This window comes from Mirounga angustirostris, unplaced genomic scaffold (assembly GCF_029215605.1).
Source record: "Mirounga angustirostris isolate CCGP_5_RB_7025 unplaced genomic scaffold, mMirAng1.0.hap1 SCAF_6, whole genome shotgun sequence".
NCBI lineage: Eukaryota > Metazoa > Chordata > Mammalia > Carnivora > Phocidae > Mirounga > Mirounga angustirostris.
In genome coordinates, this window is record NW_026991714.1 from 120,658,782 (window position 1) to 120,670,690 (window position 11,909).

Genomic DNA, 11,909 nt, shown 5'->3' on the forward strand with positions numbered 1-11,909 from the left:
CCCTCAAATAAAAAAAATCTTTAAAAAATAAATAAAAGGTGGCAGTTTATAGTTACTGCAGAAATAACCTTCTAATATGAAAACAATGCATGATTAGTGTATATAACAAGGAATAATAATATAGTTACTGTTCTGATAACAACCTAATGTAAAAAAGTCTCTATTCTTTTGATATGCCAAATTAAGTCTCTTCCAGCATCCTGATATATTCAATACTTTCGTCATTCTTCATCATACCTTCATGTGATCAGGAAATACTACAGATAAGTTTGTATACTTACAGCCTATGTTTATTAACTGGAGATTCCATTTCAAAAGACACGTCAATGTGTATATGTGTGTATTCCATTAAAAAAAAACATGAACACACTTCATCTATGTTTCTTATGTTTCTAGACTTTGATTGTAATTAATTTTATTTTTTTTAAGATTTTATTTGACAGAGAGCACAAGAAAGAGGAACTGCAGCAGAGGGAGATGGGGGAGCAGGTTTCCCGCTGAGAAAGAAGCCCGAAGCGGGAAATACTTCAATACCAGGACCCTGGAATGGTGACCTGAGCCAAAGACAGACGCTTAACCGACTGAGCCACCCAGGCACCCCAGTAATTAATTTTATTTTAAAACCAAATATTCATGAAGGTACAAATTTCCAGTTATAAAATAAGTCCTAGGGCTGTAATGTACAACATGGTGACGATAGTTAACAATATTGTATTGCATATGTGAAAGTTGCTAAGAGAGTAGACATTAAAAGTTTTCACCATAAGAAAAAAAGTTGTAACTATGTATGGTAATAGATAATAACTTATTGTGGTGATCATTTTGCAATATATACAAATATTGATCATGTACACTTGAAACTAATATAATGTTCTATGTCAATTATACCTCAATTTAAAAATATCCATATATATTTTATGTATCTGTATTCATCTTGGATCTAAATAATGCAGAGTGGCCCAGACATTTTTATATAAAAGGTTTTACACATCAAATATTTGTGAACTGGGGCGCTTGGCTGGCTCAGTCAGGAAAGCATGTGACTCTTGATCTCGGGGTTGTAAATTCAAGCCCCATGTTGGATATAGAGATTACTTAAAAATAAAATCTTTAAAATAAAAATCTGTGAACTTACAGAGTAACTAAATTTGTACTCTTTTTTCTTAAAGATTTTTTTTTTAATTCATTTGAGACACAGAGATAGAGAGAGAGAGAGAGCACAAGCCGGGGGAGATGCAGAGGGAGAGGGAGAAGCAGGCTCCCTGCTGAGCCAGGAACCCGATGCGGGGCTTGATCCCAGGACCCTGGGATCATGACCTGAGCCAAAGGCAGACGCCCAACCATCTGAGCCACCCGGTGCCCCTAAATTTATACTCTTAAAAAAAAAGTGCCCTGGGGTGTCTGGGTGGCTCAGTTGGCTAAGTCTGCCTTCGGCTCAGGTCATGATCCCAGGGTCCTGGGATGGAGCCCTGTGTTGGGGCTCCCTGCTAAGCGGGGAGTTGGCTTCTCCCTCTCCCTCTGCCCCTGCTCGTACTCTCTCTTATTCACTCTCTCCCTCAAATAAATAAAATCTTTAAAAACAAATAAATAAACTTGCTGATTTGATACAGCATACCTCCCTTTACTAGATCTTATTCATTTTCCTACTCTCATCATGGTAACTCAGTCATAAGAACCCTCTGAAGAATGTAAAAATTGCAGAATAATTTCAGAAAATATAATTAAGCTTAAATGGGTCATTTTTCTCCCACTATACTAATTTCATTTTATATTTTAAATTTCCATTAAAAAATTATTCTAAGAGGCCACATGGTCTTTCAGAAGACTTCAGAGAAGCAAACCTTCCCCAGTTAATGTTTTAAGTTGTCTTCAAATCTCCTGACAGCTTCACCATTTCACTTTAAATGCTGTTCAAAAGCCACCCTCACTAAATTGGAATCAACAGGCACCACTCAGGGAGCTGGCCTGAGAGGTACCATACCCCAGCTTCCACAGTTTCAACTTCTATTCCCGAAGTTTTAGCTATGGATAGGAGCATTTTCCTAAGAGCTTTCCAACCACCTGCTAGACATTTCCATGCACAAGGTTCATCGTGTCACTTATCATTATCTATAGAACAAGGGTCAACCATTTACCCTAGTATTTAGGGCTCTTCCCTTCTAATCCTAACCTATGTTCCCAAATAGTATTATTCCCACTTCTCCAAGCAAGGTGGTCGACTCAAGGTCTGAAGCTTGCCAATGTTACTGATCCCATATGGAATGCCCTCCTCATCCCTTCTACTTATCCTAATCTCACCTTTCTTCAGAGCCTCCTTCAAACACCAGTTCCTGACAATAGCATCTATCTGTATCATGCATTTATTGCTTTGCATTTCTATTTATCTTTTCTCTAAGCTTCTTGGGAAGGCACAACAAAGTCTGGTAGAGTATTTTGCAGGGAGCTTACTAATAAGAGCTAACATTTATGGAACACATACTGTGTGCTAGATAAAATGCCAAGTGCTTTCTACATATTAGTTCATTTAATCCTTGCAAAAAACCCATGAGATAAATACTGTTAATGTCCCTAATTCCAGATGACAAAAATGGAAACTTAGAAAGGTGATTTACCTGTCCGAGTTACAAAACTAGTAAATGCCAGATCCTAGGACCTAATTTAAGCTTTGTCTAATTCTAAAGCTGTCTTTTTGTTAGTGACTCATACAAGCAGATCCTCTTGTCCTACTTGATCAATACAGCCTAGGACACAGCTTGGGCTTCAAAGGTATGAAAAGAGGGAAAATTGTGGCTCAGCAACTTTTCTTTCTCCCATTGATACAAAGCTTTTATACAATGACCTTTGCCTGAAAACCAGAGATAATCTCTAACCAAAGGATTCCAAATTCCACTCATGGGCAAGACCCAGTCCCACTCCAAGGTGTTCTAAAAACAACATGTCTTCAAGAGAATGAATCATCAAAAGAACTGATTTTGGTCTTTAAGGATCTCAAGAGCAAGACTGGTCCAGGCCTGAAAGTGATGGAGAGAATCTTTCTTTGCCATAATCTGCTTTAACAGCCAGTAATTTATAGATGCTGTACAAGTTAACAATCAGAGGGATCATCACAACAAAAGGAAGGGTAACAGTCAGTATGTCTACCCAGGTAGCCCTTGGGTCCTAGTATTTGAAACCAAATGGTGTTTGTGTAATATCAGTGCCTTACATTCACAGAGGAGATTAGACTTTACCAAACTCTTTCACTTTTATTATCTCACTTGATGTTAACAGCCCTGCGCAGTGAATAGACAGCATAGGGCCCTTACATTCACTTCTGCAGATTGTGCAATGCACCAGAAGGCTAGCTTCCGAGGCTAGTGGAGAATGAAATCTAGTCCATGTTCTGCTCACCCAGCCCATAAACCTTAATGCAGAGCTGCATCTACTTGGGAAAAAAGGCACCTATTCCTAATTTCTACAAAGGGACTGTATGAACAGGTAACAGTCCCAAGGATAACTGTTGGGATCCCCACTTTAAAGTTTGTGGATGTCAATTATACTAAATAAAGCTAGAAAAATAAAAAATAAAGATGTGGAAGCCCAGGTTCAAAGATGTTTCAAGATATAGTTAAGTAGTGGATCTAAGATTAGAATTCAGGTCTTCCAACTCACTAGATAACATACTTTTTCAACTACACTACAAGTCTCCCATTGGCTCAGTTTAATGCAGGCTATCTCTGTCTTCTCATGTGGCAGACCAGTATCTTCAGCACTTTGCTACAAACAGCTGAACCAAAATCCAGAGCTTTTTGGTGTAGCTCTGTCCTGAGGTCATAGCTGTTCTCTTATTGAGGAAACTGAGAATCAGAGATGTGTGCCAACTGTACCAAGAGGGATAGTTTAGACAGATCTCCTATCACTTTTGGAAAAACAAATTGGACCACCTGCTCTAATGTTAATGGATCATACATCATCACAGTGGCAGGGAATCAACATTATTAATATTATGGGAGGTGGTGTGTGGAAAGGACATTGGATATCAAATCCAATTATCTAAATTTAGACACCAGCATTACCACTTGTTAGCTGCCTGACCCTAGGAAATAACAAACACAAATATTTATTAAGTACATACTATTTGCTCTGTCATGTACTTTGTTTACATGATGAATAACTGCACACAACCCTAAGAGGTTATGTACCTTCATTATCCCCATTTCAGAGATGAAAATATTGAGGCTCTGCAAGTCCAAGTAACTTACCCTAGGTTACACTGTTGGTAAGTGGAGAAGCCAGGATTTAAACCCTGCAATATGATTCTAAAACCCATCTTCTCAATTTCTCAGTCTTTGTTTCCTCTAGAATTAAATAGAGATTATAGTAACAGCTGCCCTACCTAAATCAGAATTATATTAGTGTATATGAGGGCATTTTTAATAAACTATAAAGCAGTAAAGGTCAGTGTATGAAATCCAAAGCTAATACTGACAGGCAGATGTATTTATCTGGAAGGTCTACACTCAAGTACAGATTTGCTTGTCTCCTTTCCACTTAATATTGGGAGTCAAATGACCTATGTTAAGCCCATGCTTCTTGTAGCAAAAACGATCTTGCTATCCAGACATTTCTTATCCCACCTCTTTCTATATCCTGTGTTCCCTACTATGGAAGCAGAGTACAGTGGGACATATTCTTAAAGTGCCACAGGATATAGATTTTATTATTAGCTCCAAAATCAGTGGATTGAGAGAATTTCTTCATCATCTGGTGATGACAATGATGATGATGATGATGATGATATTCATACTAACTGATCACTTAGTCTATGTAGGCATCTAGTTAGGCATTTTATATGCCTTATCAGTTAATCCATTTCATAATAACTCTAAAAAGACAGAAGCTATCATTCTCATTTTTACATAAGGAAACCAGGGCTTATAAATGCTAAATAATTTGCCCAAGGTGACGTAAGTTGTAAATGAATAAGCTCAGGTCTATTTTGACTCCCAAACTCAACCTCTAAAGCCTAACTCTTATCCCTTACCTCCTGCCATACTCAGCCACAACCCAGAGGACTTACACCAGTGCCCACATTTTCTTCTTTACAATCAGGCTTCTGCCTCCCACTGCTTCTTACTTTAGTAACCATATAGTTTCCAAACAAAAGTGAAAACATGTGGTCTAATAATCTTAAATAAACTCCAGAAAAATCTAGGACCTGTGGTTGTTTATCTTTCTCCTCCATACCTGATCACTGAGAACAAGCCCTATTCAGAGAATTCTTGGCTTTTCTTTTGAGCCCAGGCCTGGCTCATCTTAGTGTTAAACCCATCTTCACCAAAAAGCCTGAGAGTCTCTTAGAGAATGAGACCTCAATTAGTCTTATTATTCTGAAAAACTCTTCTCTCAAAAGAAAAAATGAAAAGAAGAAAGGTTTTCCTTCCTCTTTTTTGTTCTTTTTTAAATAAGAAGTTCTTGAGACATCCCTTTGAAACATCCCACTCTTCTAGAAATGGTCTCTCCCAGGGAGAGCAGAGAGGAGGAAAAGAAGTTTATCTGTTCTCTTAAGGGGAAGACATTGTTTTGCCTCTCCTTTTCATTTTTTAAAGTTTATTTATTTATTTAAGTAATCTCTACACCCAATGTGGGGCTCAAACTCAAGATGCCAAGATCAAGAGTCAGCCAGGTGCCCCTGCCTCTCCTTTATAAAGTGGCTCTTCATTGCTGTTTGCACTGTAGGTCCTCCCTACAAAAGAGAGGACAAAAAAAGAAAGCACAAACCCTAAATTTCATTTACAGAAATAATCTACAAATTCGTTCATTCAACACATTTATTGAGCACCTACTATGCAGTAGGCTCCCAACATTCACTATTGCTCTCTTCCATCCAAATGCAAGATCAAGAACACTCAACAGTAGTAAACAAGGAAGAAAAGTTCTTCCTACACGGGGGAAGGGAGGAATGGTTGTTGGAAAAATAAAAATAAATAAGAAAATATCAGATAAATATAAGTGTTAAAAAGAACAAAAGGGTGATGTGACTGAGAGAATCTGGTAGGATATTTAGATTAGATGATCATTAAAGGTCTCAATGACACCTGAATTAAGCTCGCTCCTGAATTAAAAGGACCCATCCATGCAAAGACTGGTGGTGCAGGATGCAAAGGGAACAGCTAATGAACAGATCCTAACAGCGGAGGAATAAGCCTTTAGAGCAGAGGTTGGCACACTTTTTCTGTAAAAGAGCCACACAGTCAATATTATAGGCTTTGCAAGTCACATAAGTTCTCCTGAATATAACTGTTTTTGTTCTTGTTGTTGTAGTTGTTTTACAATCCTTTAGAAATGTACAAATCATTCTTAGTCCTCTGGCAGTATAAAAATAGGCCTCTGGCAAAATTTGGCCCCTGCCTTAGTTTTCTGACCCGTTTTAGAGGAACATCTAATCTACTGTAGCTAGAGAGCAAGTAAACAATGAGGAAAGTGGTACAAGATGCGATCTGGAAGGTAGGCAGGAGCCAGATCATGTAGGGCCTTTTAGGCTAAGTTAAGATTTTGGATTTTTTTCTAAGTGTGATGGGAATCCCTTGGAGAATCTTAAGCAAAACAGTGACATGATCTGCTTTAAGCTTCAAAAAGACCTGTGGTTCTCTGTGGAGAACTGTAGTTAGGCTAAGAGTGGAAGCAGAGTTGATTGGGAGGCCAGCTATTGTATCATCCAGGCCAGAAAAGACAAGGGTGGTGGTGGTAGAGATAGCAAGTGAACTGAACACCCTCAGTGAAAAGCTATGTTTATCACGGATGAACAAAATCATGGATGGATTCTTGAAATTTTACCTTAAAATAAACAGTAGTATAAAGAGCTTAGGTTGAGCTATAAATAGTATTAAGTTTGATTCATAGGAAAATCTTGGTTACTCAAATTTTTAGTAATATTTTGACATTTTTGACTTATAGATATTTGACTTTCTGGAAGATCATCTTTTTCTCTCTCTTCCTAGTGAAATGATTCACAGTCTCTCTGCTGGTTCCTCATACTCATTATTTTCCCCTTTTCACCTAAATGTGTTATAGACTTAGAATGTTCCCCTCATTTCAGAGTGCACTGCAGTCAACCAAAAGATAACTACTCTTTTAAAATCTGAGAAACTGGGGCGCCTGGGTGGCTCAGTCGGTTAAGCGACTGCCTTCGGCTCAGGTCATGATCCTGGAGTCCCAGGATCGAGTCCCGCATCGGGCTCCCTGCTGGGCAGGGAGTCTGCTTCTCCCTCTGACCCTCCTCCCTCTCATGCTCTCTGTCTCTCATTCTCTCTCTCTCAAATAAATAAATAAAATCTTTAAAATCTGAGAAACTTCCAACTTCCCTTGGCAATACACCCCTCTCTCAAAATTTCCACCATGAGGAAGTTGTAAATATAAGTGGTTCTCACACTATCCAAAATCCTTTCCTTGTTCTTTCTTTCATAAAAATACTGCAGAGGGGCACCAGGGTGGCTCAGTCAGTGTCTGCCTTCAGCTCAGATCCTGAAGATCCAGCTCTGGGTCTGGCTCCCTGCTCAGTGGGGAGTCTGCTTCTTCCTCTCCTTCTACCCCTGCCCCCCGCTGGTGTGTGCGCTCTCCCACGCTCTCTCTCTAGCTCAAATAAGTAAATAAAATCTTAAAAAAAAATACTGCCAAGTTTTGAAAATTCATCAAGTTGTACATTTACTTTGGGCACTTTTTTTTTTTATATTTCTTACGACTTTCTTTTAGAAGTTGTGTGTTGGGGTAGAATATCCAGACATACACATACACAAAGAGGTTCCAATGATCACAACCTTTAGGGGGTAGGCAGATTAGACCATGTCATATGTTGAGTTCCTTGGAGGCAGATTCTGAGACCAAGTTTTGCATGCAAATGTTTTATTGCAGATAGGACACAATTGGCAAATACATCTACAATGAAATGAAGAAGGCAGGAAGAGTCAAGAGAAATATATTGACCCCCAAAGTGGTTACAACTGAGTACTCAGCTGACCTTGTGATGAGCTCTGGAGCTGAAATGGCCCTCAGACTTGCCTCAAATGAGGCAAGGAAGCTTAATCTTTGCATCTTAAATTAGCCAGTCACTGACTGTGGGCTCCAGGGAGCACAAACTAAAGTAGGCAGTTCCCTGCATCCTAAAGCAATTCCCAGTAAAAACAAAACAAAGCTTCACATTCACACCTTCAGGAACTAGTATTTCCATCACCTATGGGATAAGCACTTTAGCTATGAAGAGAGGATGTGGACTGAAGCATCACAGTATCCACTACAGAGGGATATTCAGGTATTCTCATATAGTCCGTTTTACTGTTTAATGTTTATCATGGTGCACAGTATTTTACCATGAGTATATAGCATTTTAATTAAAATACTCTAGTAAAGTTTAGTATATCAAGGAGACATGACAATGAAACCAATATGTAATCCTGGATTGGATTATGATTATATATATATATATATAATATATATATATATATATATATGGCATGCTAATTAGTATTTTCACCAGAACACTAAGTTTTACTATGTAATATAGTATCTTACTATTAGCACACAGCATTTTTATTAAAAATAAACAGACTTCATATTCAAATATTTAGGAACACACTTTAAAAAATACTGCTGGAAACGTGACTCAAGTGCCATTTCGATTGTGCATCTTTATGCAGTTGATGATTAAACCTGAGCCATTTTTTACTCTTCCTTCTCTTCTATCAACTCATATGGCTCCTTCTGTGATGAGACTCCTCTATCCTCTTCTGTCACTGCCACCAATTCTGGTCCCCACCTTCATCTCCTCAAACCTAAAATGTCTCCTGTGTCCAATTTCACCCGGTTTTTTTTTTTTTAAGATTTTTTTTTTAATCTGTGAGAGAGAGAGCACAAGCAGGGGGAGCGGCAGATAGAGGGAGCAGCAGCCTGCCGAGCAAGGAGCCTGATGTGGGGCTCGATCCCAGGACCCTAGGATCATGCCCTAAGCCGAAGGCAGACGCTTAACCAACTGAGCCACCCAGGCATCCCTCACCCAAGTTGTTACAGGGATTAGAGGAATGCTCCACTGCGTGACTTGCATTAATTCCTCAAATTGTCATTGAAAGCCTGTATAAGGCTTTAGGGAAATAACTTTGGGCAAGAAGACACAATCCCTCCATCTCTTATAAACATTAATTTCCAGTGAGTGAGGCCTTAGTCAATATCATGATAAATAATTTCATAGAAGTTGTGATAAAAATGCTATGAAAAAGTACCAGATGTATGAAATCATATGATGTCAAGACCTGTATTAGGAAGACAGAATGTTTTCTAAAGTAAGCAAGATGAGCCTTGAAGAACAAAAGGATAAAGTTCAAAGGAAGTATGTTCTATGCAAAGAGAATACCATGCTTCTGGCTACCTTCAGGCTCTGGAGAGGAGGTGGCACAGTGTACTCAAGGAACTAAGGAAGAAAGCCAGTAGCCACATTCTGGAGCTTAGGGTTCAGTTGGGAAACTGGTAAGTAAGCAAGGGCAATATAAAGCCATTAGAAGTAGGATTTTATTTTGCTTTTTTAAAAATCCTTTCATTTTGAGATAATTTCAGAATTGCAAAATTATAAAAAGAATTTCCTTATACTTTTCAACCACATTCTCCAAATGTTAACAACTTAAATGACCACAGTAAAATCATCAAAATCAATTGATTAAATACTTATTATCTAACTTACAGACCTTATTTTACCAACTAATGTCCCTTCTCAGAATCCAGGATTACATATTGGTTTTATTGTCATGTCTCCTTAGTTTCCTTTAATATGGGATAGTTCCTCAGTGCTTATCTTTCATGGCCTTGACACTTTTGAAAAGCACTGGCCAGTTATTAGATAGAATGTACTTCAATTATGGTTTATCTAATGTTTCCTCATGATCAAATTCAGGTTATACATTTTTGGCAATAATACCACAAAAGTGATGTTGTGTCCTTCTCAGTGCATCATTTAAGAGGGAAAATGATGTGGATTTGTCCCACTGTGATGTTAACATTGATTACTTGGTTAAGGTAGTGTCTGCCAGTTTCTCCACTGTAAAACTATTCACTTTTTACTTAAATATCTTTGGGAAGATACTTTTTTTTTTTAAGATTTACTTATTTGAGAGAAAGAGGGAGAGAGTGAGTCAGGGGAGGGACAGAGGAAGAGAATCTTCAAGCATACTCCCCACTGAGCTCAGAGCCTGACGCAGGGCTCGATCTCACATCTCACAACCCCGTGAGATCACGACCCATGAGATCACGATCCGAGCTGAAATCAAGAGTCGGACATTTAACCACCTGAGCCTCCTAAGCACCCCATCTTTGGGAATATATTTTCTATGTGAATATTGTTTCTCAATGTACTTTCACCCAATAATTTTAGCATCCATTAATGATTCTTGCCTGCATCATTTATTTCTGTGGTATTTGCAAATGGTGAAATCTTTTCATCAACTCTTCTACATTAGCTGCAATGCTACTCTAAGGAAGATTTTTTTCCTTCTCCCCTGATTTATTCATTTATTTATCAGTAATGACTCATGGATTCATATTTTATTCCATGAGTTGTAATTCATTACTATTATTATTTTGTTGCTCAAAATGTCCCCTGTCCCATTGGAAATCCCTTCAGGTTGATTGCTAGGTCTTTTTTTTGAGCACATCCCTACTTTCTGGCACTGCAGATGTTCCAGCTCATGTACTTTTCCTGCTCCAGTTTGGAATTAGCAAAGAGATAATTTCTCCAAAGAGCCTGGGTTGAGACACCACTTGGTATATTCACCGGTTCTGGGGTGTCATTGCCTTAGGCTCTCTCAGCAGATAGAGCTAAAAAGTATATTTATGCATACATCTGTGTTTATCTATATCTATAAAATCATGAGTTGTATTGATACCTCCAATTCCAATCAAACATTACAGGGTTCATTATAGCCTTAGAAGTGTCCTTTTTTTGAGAGAGAGAGAGTGCATGCATGGGCACGCCTGCCCCTGTGAATGGGGGGAGGGAGATGGAGAGAGAATCTTGAGCAGACTCCACACTGAGTGCAGGGCCCAACATGGGGCTCTATCTCACGACCCTGAGATCCTATGCTGAGCTGAAACCAAGAGTGGGACGTTTAACCCAGGAGCCCCAGAAGGGTCCTTTTCTTTCTCTCCCTCCCTCCCATCCTCCTTTCCTTCCTTCCTTTCTTTCTTTCTCTTTCTTCCTTCCTTCCTTCCCTCCTTCCTTCCTTTTTTTACTTCAATAAATATTTACTGAACACCTGCCATTGGCCATGCTCTGTGCTAGATATTGAGGATATAATATTGAACAAAACTGGTATGGTCCCTTGGTCCCTGTCCTTGCCCTTGTGAAGCTGAGATTCTAGAAGGTACAATTTATTAATTATTCCCTTTTCTCCAAAATTGCTAAATTTAAATTTATGATTTTCACTGGCTCTTTCTCACCAGGCTTTAAAATAGGCCACAGAAGGATTTTCATGATCAGTTCTACATTTCTTTTATTTTTAGTTCTACATTTCTTAAAAGGTCATTCTACTGGAGAATCAAAGGAAGAAAGAGCAGACTGGAAGGCCAATTTTCAAATCAGCTGGAGGGGGGGTGAAAGCAAATGTGGGGAGACCAATTTGAGACTTGTAAGTAGTCCAAGGTAAGAGATGACAGTCAACTGGACTGAGGTGAAGGCAGGAAGAATGGAAACAATTGTATTTGAGAAACATTTAGGAGAAATATGGACAATTTTGGTGACTGACTGAAAGGTAGGAGGATGAGGTAAGGCAGAAAAATGACTCAAGGAGGACTCCTAGGTTTCTCAGAGTATGTACAAAAATACTGGTTCACATTTCCATATATTATAAACACAACTACATGTCTCTTCCATTAAATTGTAAGCAACCTGA

At 38.7% G+C, this 11,909-nt stretch overlaps 1 protein-coding gene across 8 annotated transcripts in view; it reads right to left on the reverse strand.

The window, feature by feature from the left end:
* CPEB3 (cytoplasmic polyadenylation element binding protein 3) overlaps window positions 1-11,909 on the reverse strand; it is a 202,846-nt gene that overhangs the window by 180,111 nt on the left and 10,826 nt on the right. The window lies entirely within an intron of this gene.